The sequence below is a fragment of the Engystomops pustulosus genome, chromosome 1, assembly GCF_040894005.1.
Source record: "Engystomops pustulosus chromosome 1, aEngPut4.maternal, whole genome shotgun sequence".
NCBI lineage: Eukaryota > Metazoa > Chordata > Amphibia > Anura > Leptodactylidae > Engystomops > Engystomops pustulosus.
Window position 1 is genome coordinate 240,580,633 of NC_092411.1, and position 8,736 is coordinate 240,589,368.

Sequence of the window (8,736 nt, forward strand, 5' to 3'; positions counted from 1 at the left end):
GAGGGTACAGGAGACTGACCTCCACCCGCTCTAAAGAGGCCATTAATAGTAAGTTTTCAGAAAAATTTACGTTAATGGTCTCTTTCCTCTCCCCCCCATATAAGGACTTAAGGTGGAACACATTGTACTTCCTGGTGGTACCCTTTAGTAATTTGTGTAAATGTACTAGGAAAAGACTTTAAATCCAGTGAAAATAAAGAAAATTCCATTTTCCTACAGGCTCTTCTCTTATAGCATTCAAGTCATGTTCACAGATTGCTTTTTTTTATGCGTTTTAAACGCAATCCAAGGCTCCGATTGTGATTGTTGGGGTAACATTGTGTTTCCATCACGTTTGCTAATCGTCATGGAGACGATATGCTACCTTAAGATGTGATCATGTGTGGTGACTTGGATTGCAATTTAAAACGCATAAAAAAAAAAATATGTGGAAGCAGACTCATTGCAGTCCAAATTTTATACATCTTTTATTTGGATTGTGCTGTGGCCAAGAACTTTTTTTTTTTTTTTTCTGTTTTTGCTATTTTGCCTTTTTTTTTTTTTTTTTTGTCCCTACCATTCCTGAGCAATCTGTGCCTTTTAGTTTTAGCACTTTTTTTTCTGTTGGTTCTGGGCTGAAGCAGATCAGTGTGGCACCAATCTTTTGCACCGTGTTGGCATAAAGAGAAAACCTTTACCCTCCAACTGGAGAGAAGAAAAGAGGACAAACTAGAAAGATGCATACGAAAATGGGTCTTTATTAATAACACATGTACAGTGACACCGTCTTTGAATTGACAGTTGAATGCATTAAAATTGTATTAAAACATGAGTGGTGTGGTACAGAACAAAAGGAGCGTCCGACCCCAGAACAGGTGGATTGACAAGTAGATGAAAACCTTTTTGATTTTGGCGATAGACTGGGCTGGCATGGAACTGAATTCTGCCGTGAAGTCATGTATTTTAAGCAGAACAGATGTCAGCGATAGCGTGGGAAAAAGTATGTAATTTGTAAATGGTGATAGCGCTATCCTATAAGCTGCATAGCCAAATGGCTATAGTACATAAAGGCAAGGTCTTACCCAGTCATCTGTAGATCCACTGTCCAGGAGAGGCCACGTTCCATGCCAGGCCAGTCTATCGCCTGTCTGTTCTGGGGTCGGCCGCTCCTGTTGTTCTGTACCACACCACTCATGTTTTAATACAATTTTAATGCATTTAACTGTCAATTCAATGACGGTGGCATCGCCTATGTCACTGTACATGTATGTTATTAATAAAGACCCATTTTCGTATGCATCTTTCTAGTTTGTCTTTTCTTCTCTCCAGTTGGAGGGTAAATGTTTTCTCTGTTTGTATCTTGGGGACTCTTAAAACTAGGTGCGTAATTATACATAGGGGTATCACTGTTGGAGCCGTGTATTTGGCCTTAGCGTACATTGGGTGAAGACTCTTGCTTCCCCAAACATAACCCCTCCACCTGTGTCCAATTTTTTGTTTACCGTGTTGGCATACTAAGGCTGAAATTGCCACTGATTTAGTTTTCACTGTACACAAGCAGAGAAAAAAAATGGGAATTATTCTCACCGTTAATTCGGTTTCCATTAGTCCACCATGACGGCCCACCTGGAGGTTGACCCCTTGACCTCTGTAGGGACAGGAAGCAGAGAGATTAAATTCCCCCCCCCCCCCCCCTTGCACTCACATACCAGTGTCTTCCAAATAATAACACCGGCAGTGGATGCAACCCCTTTATTGCATGTTAATTTCACATACACTATAATACAGCAATATATCATTATAGCATAACAATATATATATATACATATATTTCTAGGGGTAGGAAAAAAATACATGGGCCGTCATGGTGGACTAATGGAAACCGAATTAACGGTGAGAATAATTCCCATTTTCCATATCGTCCCCCATGACGGCCCACCTGGAGATTTATCAAATAATTCCTTAGGGAGGGACTACAGCTTGCAAGACTTTTCTACCAAAGGCTAATTCTTTGGTACTCTGGACATTCAGTCTGTAATGTTTGGCAAAGGTCAATTGGCTCGACCAGGTGGCAGCCCTGCATATTTCCTCGATGGAAGCGCCCCTCTTTTCTGCCCATGTGGCAGCCATAGCTCTGGTTGAATGGGCTCTGACTCGCTCAGGAATAGTCAGATTCTGGGATTCATATGCTCCTTTGATGACTAGCTGAATCCATCTGGCGATAGAGGCTTTGGATGCTTTTTTCCCTCTGTTCTTGTTGCCGAACTGAAGGAGAATATTGGAATCTTGGCGCCATGATTCCGTGTTTTTTATATAATGCAGTAAGATTCTTCTCACATCCAAGGAATGCCAAGTAGCTTCTTTTGGAGATTTTGGATCCTGAAAAAACGTTGGAAGGAAAATTTCTTGATTTCGATGAAACTCTGAAGAAACTTTAGGAACAAAGGTTTTATCAAGCCTTAAAGTAACTCTATCCTCAGAGATTCTCAAGTATGGCTCTCTAATTGACAACGCCTGAATCTCCCCTAACCTTCTAGCAGATGTTATAGCTATTAGGAAGGTCAATTTTTGGGTCAAGTCCTTTATGTTAGCATCTTCCATTGGCTCGAATGGTGGCCCAGTAAGGTAATTAAGTACTAAATAAAGGTCCCATGATGGGATTTTCTGTATATAATTTGGTCTCAGTCTGGATGTGGCTTTCACAAACCTGCTGATCCATCTGTTATCGGCCAAGGGATGATCAAAGAAAGCGCTTAGAGCTGAAATCTGGACTTTGAGGGTACTGGTCTTCAACCCTTTGTCAAATCCGGACTGCAGGAAGTCTAGGATCTGAGAAATATTCGGAGATGTTTGGTTAGGTTGACTTGAAAATGACAAACTTTTTACATATTTTATTATAAATAGCAAAGGTGACTGGTTTACGACTTGCTTTCATGGTGGTTATTACCTTGTCTGAAAGATCTCTGGACCTTAGTAATGACCTTTCAGGATCCAGGCCGAGAGACTGAGAGACCGTGGGTTTGGGTGATAGATGGGACCTTGGGATAGGAGATCTTCTCTGACAGGCAGAAGTATCGGTTCCGCTAGGGCCATTTCTTTTAGGGCTGGGAACCAGTTCTTTTTCGGCCAGTATGGCACTATTAGGATTACAGTAGCCTTGTCTGCCCGAATCTTTTGTATGACTCTGGAAATCACTGGAATAGGAGGAAAGGCATACATAAGAGGAGCGTCCCAAACCTGATTGAATGCGTCCATCTGAAGGCCTAACCCGGTGCTGTCCAGCGAGTAGAAATTTTTTACTCTGGAATTGGTCTTGGTAGCAAATAAATCTATCGTCGGATGACCCCAAACCTTGGTTATCTCTTGGAATACATTGTCGTTCAGACACCACTCGTTTTGATCTAGGCGATTCCGGCTCAAGAAATCCGCCACCTTGTTGTCTTCTCCTCTTAGATGGATCGCTTTCAACGAGAGGATATATTTTTCTGCCCAGCAAAAAATCTTTTCCGATAACTCCAGGAGATCTTTGCTCCTTGTGCCCCCTTGATGTTTCAAGTAAGCCACTGTTGTTGTATTGTCTGAATAGACTTTCACATGATGTCCTCTGAGTTCTGAGGCACTGTTTTTCAAGGTCTCCCATACCGCTCTTAGTTCTCGGTAATTCGAGGACCGATTTTGAATGGAGACAGTCCACCGACCCTGAAGAAGTTTGTCTCCTAGATTTGCACCCCAACCTGTCCGGCTGGCATCTGTTTGAATTACTTTGATTGGCCATGGATGCCAAGGTATTCCTTTCATTAAATGTGACATTTCTGTCCACCAATTCAGGAACATTTTGACTCTTGGAGGTAGTTGGATACTCTGGTCTAGATGGTGGGGGTTCTTGTCCCAAACCTCTAAAATCCAGCACTGGAATCTTCGAGTATGACTTTGACTCCATTGAACAGATTGTATGCAAGCCGTCATCTGCCCCAACATTCTCATGGCTTCTCTTATCGTGCAACAGTCTTGTTGCTGGAAGTGGTGTATCTTCTGAATGAGTCTGTCCCTTTTTTCGGGAGGAAGAAATGACATCTGTAAGGATGTGTTTAGAAGTGTGCCTAGGAATATTGTGTTTTTGCTGGGTGTCAGTTTTGATTTCTCCCAGTTTATGCACCAGCCTAGTTGTTGCAGGGTAGTAATCGTCAGATTCCTGTGCTGTATAAGTTCCTGTTCTGTCTGACCAATTATCAGTAGGTCATCCAGGTATGGAATCACCACCACTTTCTTGGATCTCAAAAATGCCACTACTTCTATCATGATTTTTGAAAAGGTCCTTGGGGCAGACGAGATCCCGAACGGGAGAGCTTTGTACTGAAAACAAGCTGTGTTTCCCTCCGGAGTGACTACTGCAAATCTGAGGAATTTCTGAGATGGTGGATAGATTGGTACATGGTAGTATGCGTCTTTTAGGTCGATGGTACATAAGAACGCATTTGGTGGAATTAATGGGGTGGCTGAGCATATAGTTTCCATCTTGAACCTCCTGTAAAGAATATGCTTGTTCAGATTTTTGAGATTGAAGATTAGACGGAATGTTCCATTTGGCTTTGTTATGAGAAATAAAGGAGAATAATGACCTTTCCCCTGTGATTGTCTGGGTACTGGAGATATCACATCCATGGTCTTCAGCTTCAGGACCTCCTGCCATAAGCTGGTGGTTAGTGATTGCGACGGCTGCTTTGTTATTATGAAGTTGTTGGGAGGAAGAGAAGTCAGTTCTAACTTGTAACCGTCTAGTAGAATCCCTAAGACCCAAGGGTTTGAGGTTATTTGGGTCCAATGGTGACGGAAATGGAGCAGTCTTCCTCCCACTCTGGCGTCATTGTTTCCTAAAGTTAGATGTTGAGTTACTGGAGCTGAGTAGGAATCCTCTTCCTCTTCCACCTTTGGGATAACTCCATCTACCTTGTTTGCTTTTACCTCTGTATGGAAACTTCTTCTCTTTTGGGTCACGAAAGGATTGTTTCCTTTGACCTGTTCTTGTTTCAGGAAACCCTTTTTTACGATCCGCCGCTCTCTCCAGAATGGCGTCTAATTCTGCCCCAAATACATATTCACCCTGGAAGGGAAGACTACATAGTTTGGCTTTTGATCTGCAATCGCCACTCCACTGTCTTAACCAAATGGCACGTCTTACTGAATTTGACAAGGCACTTTCTTTTGCGCTGAATCGTACTCCCTCTGCCGAGGCATCCGCAATAAAGGCTGTAGCAGACTTTAACATAGGAATAGTATCCAGCAGCATCTCTCTTGAGGTGCCAGTTTTTATGTGGTTCTCTAATTCAGATAGCCAGAAAAAGAGAGTACGGGAAACAGAAGTCGTGGCTATATTCACCTTTAAAATTAAGCATGGCGGCTTCCCATGCTTTTTTCAATAAACTATCAGCTTTTCTATCCATCGGGTCTTTAAGCTGAATGGCGTCTTCAAATGGAAGATCAGTCTTCTTCGTGATTTTAGTCACCTGGACATCTACTTTGGGTGTAGCATTCCAGTTCTTTACTTCCTCTTCATCAAATATCAGACGATTTTTGAAATCTTTAGAAACAGAAATTCTATTTTCAGGCTCTCTCCATTCCTCCAATATCAATTCCTTAAGTGTATTGTTTATTGGAAACACTCTTTTCTTTTTCGCTTTAAGTATGCCAAATAGTTCATCCTGTACAGATTTTGCCTCCTCAATGTCTTCAATTTTTAACGTATCTCTGACTGCTTTAAGTAATGCATCAAGATTTTCTGATGCGAATAGGTATTTCGACTCCATCTTAGTAGCCGCTATAGATTGAGAAACATCCATATCTAAGGAAAAAGATGTACTAGCTTCCTCTGATTCAGCTTCAGACTCAGAATAGGACTCCATCACCCTGGGCCTCTTAGGTGGTACTATTTGGGGAATAATGGAAGCCACAGAAGCCGCCACAGATGTCTGGACTTCTCCCTTAATGAATGATCTCATCTCTTCCATAAAGGAGTATTTCTCTTCTTTGAGTAGACTGTCTAAACATTCTTTGCATACAGGTTTCTTGTAGTTACTTAAGAGCTTATTGAAACACATATTACATCTGCGTGATTGTGCCTTCTTTTTCTCTAGCTCTTTTGTTTTCTCCTTCTCTTTAGATTCCTACCAAAAAGAAGGAGAACAAAACCAGGTTTTGTAGACAGGCTACATGTAATGTGGAATTAAGAAATCCCAAACATACTAGACACCCCGAAACCACTCACAGGAGCTATAGGCGGGGGGTCTGATACAATGATGTCCATTGCTGAGGACTCGGAGCTGCCAATTGTAATCTATGCATAAACATAACAAACGTTAGAATGTGCAATTACATAGCCGCAATATCATATAGATATATATGTGCTCACAATGGCTGACCTTATTAGCGTATATAAACGTGAAGGCTCAGCTAGAAATCCAGGCACCAGATCTATATCCTAAAAAGACAATAATTCTCCATTAATTTTTCTGAAGGAAAGCATACTCATTCTTAAGGTAATGTACCTGTTCCACGTAGCGTGCACGGCTGATGGCGACAGAAGCATAGACCTCAGATCAACGTGAGAGCCCGCTTGATATTTCAAACATACTCACGCCGGCTCTCGTGTTCGCGATACGTCACTTCCGGTGCGACACTGTTTGGCCGGAAGTCGCCATCTTGGAACACCCGGAAGTGTTCCAGTACACCTGCATGTGCCCGGGTGATGTTGGCTTCGCGGAGCCGTCAGAGCCGGTTGAAGGTCCCCTTCCAGGCAGGGGAAGGATGCGCTATGCACCGCTCGCGGCCCGGGACCAGGTAGGATGTAGGGACATGTCCCGCACCTATACTCCCCCCTGACTGTCCCCCTGGAGGAGACGGGGAGAGCTCTCTCCACTCCCTGCCCTGTGAAGGGACAGGAAGACACTGGTATGTGAGTGCAAGGGGGGGGAATTTAATCTCTCTGCTTCCTGTCCCTACAGAGGTCAAGGGGTCAACCTCCAGGTGGGCCGTCATGGGGGACGATATGGAAAAAAGTATAAACCCCTTTCCACACAAGGAAACTATAGTACTGCCCTGGAAAAGGGACTTCCTGCAAGTTGTAGTATTATTACATTAAGCTTCTGGCACCGGCTCACAAGGTGTCCCAAAGTGAAGTATCTGAAAAGTGGCTCTCGTACCACAAAAAAATTAAGTCCTGAGGTCCAGATTACAAAAAAATAAAGTCGGGTATTGACATGCTCATGGCAGATGCCGCCTGAGTACGTGCAGCATCCCCCACCGGGGGCCTAGCCTTTTCTTGTGGGCCTGGAGGCAGCCAGGGCCCAGAATACCAGAGTGGCTGGCTAGTTTGGCCTTGAACACGCTGTGGTCACGGTGCTTGGTATGGAGACTGGAGGGCTGACCTACAGCCTGGCAGGTCTCCAGCAGGTGGTGCGTGCAAGAAATATGTAGGGAGAGGCTGATGCAATGGTTTCTCCCTGGGGCAACCCCTGAGTGTCTGTAGGATGAGTTCCTGGGTAATGGATGGGGAAGCCTGTGGTGGTAAGCAGCCATATCCAGAGATCAGACTGAGGCAACGTTGTGAAAATCAACTTACAGTTCTTTATTGAACAGCGGGCAACGGCCAAACATGATAACACAGCAGATTTTTTTATGCTGGAAAGGTCATGAAGAGCCATCCACAGCAAGATTACATGCAACCTGATAGTAGATGCAGGCTGGGCTGGTTCAGGTGGAACTGAAGGTCTGGTGGAGCTGCAGGTCTGGGCCTAAGTCTCCAGCCTTGCCCTGTGGGCAGTAGGCCTGAGGTACTAGTAGTTCCTGGGAATTATGTCTGTGGCAGCACTGAAGGTGTGGTGCTCGCTGAGAGCTAACGATTCAGACTAAAACCATGTGCTCTCACCCAGCAGGGATTTATATAACCCTGGTCAGCTGGTGGCACCTCTCCAATTACCTTCCAGCTTTTATAACAGACACATCCTTGGATGATTACCTACAACAGTTAACTGTTGCCTTTCCAGGCAGTATCTACAGCTGCAATTACACAATACTCAGATTTTTAGAACCTTAGAGAGATGATCAATCTCCCTAACAGCTCTTGACCTGAGGAGGGCATTATTCGCAACTTCCAGCCTGCCTATGCATTGGCAGGCGAGTTGCACATGTGATCATTGCTCTATCAATCAGACTGGGAACACAGCACATGCTGTGTGCGCCCTCTGAGGGATGGAGACACAGGAAAGGGGGGGGGGGGGTCTGTGGCTCTTGAGGTAAGTGTAAATGCAGTTATAGGTGCCTCTTTCTTCAGTACCACTGGCTTTTTAATGCCCCCCTGATAACGTATTCTTACCATGGTCCTGAACCTCAGTGGACCCTGACTGCATGACTGTTTAACCCTCTCTGGCTTGCTGATAAAGCACCAGGGCTGAACAGGTTAAACTGATCATAATTTGAGTTGCCAAAAGTAATGCTTCATATCAGCTCTACCACACAGCACACAGTTATGATGATGGATCACTGTGATGTGGACAGATTGGAAGTGTGTAGAGGGACGGGCAGCCTGCCCTGCACTGATGAGACGCCTACATAAAACACTGCCAAGTCAGTTTAACCTGTTCAGCCCTCCTTCCAGCGAGCTTTCCAACATTCCAACAGTGTTTTGATGTGAAACACTGGGTCCTCATTGCCGATCACATACGGTCAGGCCAAGACCCGCCTTCTGAGTTTATAAACGCCCCC